Raw genomic sequence first — 1,184 nt, forward strand, 5'->3', positions numbered from 1 at the left:
TCACGCTTCTGCGTATGGCGGTCACTTTGGAGGAATCAGGACAGCAGCTAAGGTGCTAGAGGCTGGATTTTTCTGGCCAACGGTGTTCAAGGATGCTCACTTGTGGGTCAAGGGCTGTATTGAATGTCAACGCACCGGGAACATTTCCCAGCGTCACGAGATGCCCATGAACCCAGTTCAAGAGGTGGAAGTGTTTGATGTTTGGGGGATAGATTTCATGGGTCCCTTCGTCAGCTCCTATGCAATAAATACATTCTTGTTGCTGTAGACTACGTGTCCAAGTGGGTGGAAGCTGCAACATTGTCCACCAATGATGCTAAGGTGGTGGTCGGGTTTCTAAAGAAGAACATATTCACCCGCTTTGGGACACCGCGTGCAATTATCAGTGACGGAGGCACTCACTTCTGCAACCGGGCCTTCGAGAAGTTGTTGGCTAAATATGATGTGCGCCACAAGGTGGCTACTCCGTACCACCCGCAGACTAGTAGACAGGTTGAGGTGTCCAACAGAGAGATCAAGAGCGTATTGACAAAAACTGTGAACGCTACAAGAACTGACTGGTCAAGGAAGCTAGATGATGCACTATGGGCTTACAGGACAACTTTCAAGACACCAATTGGTATGTCACCATATAAGTTGGTGTTTGGGAAGGCCTGTCACCTACCTGTAGAACTTGAACATAAAGCGTGGTGGGCACTGAAACAGCTGAACTTAGACTTGGAAGCTGCGGGCACGTCAAGAGTCACTGGATTACATGAGCTAGAGGAGTTCCGGTATATTGCTTTTGAGAGCACAAGGCTGTATAAGGAGAGAATGAAGAGGCTTCACGATCAGAACATCATTGAGCGAAATTTCAAACCTGGGGACAGGGTATTGCTTTATAACTCAAGACTGCGGTTGTTCCCGGGTAAGCTAAAGTCAAGGTGGTCTGGACCATTTCGCGTGGTTGAAGTGTTTCCATCCGGAGCTGTGGAAGTTGCTACTGAAGATGACTCTCGTACATTTAGAGTCAATGGTCAGCGGTTGAAATTGTATGTGGGTATGAACGAGCCTAAGGAGATGACCGAGCTGCATTTGAATGAACCCCAGAGGTCGAGCGAACCTTAATTGCGCTCATATGAGTCGTGCCGCGACGTTAAATCAGGCGCTACGTGGGAGGCAACCCATGACATTGTTGTAATTGT

Source organism: Nicotiana attenuata, unplaced genomic scaffold, assembly GCF_001879085.1.
Source record: "Nicotiana attenuata strain UT unplaced genomic scaffold, NIATTr2, whole genome shotgun sequence".
In the NCBI taxonomy this organism is placed as follows: domain Eukaryota; kingdom Viridiplantae; phylum Streptophyta; class Magnoliopsida; order Solanales; family Solanaceae; genus Nicotiana; species Nicotiana attenuata.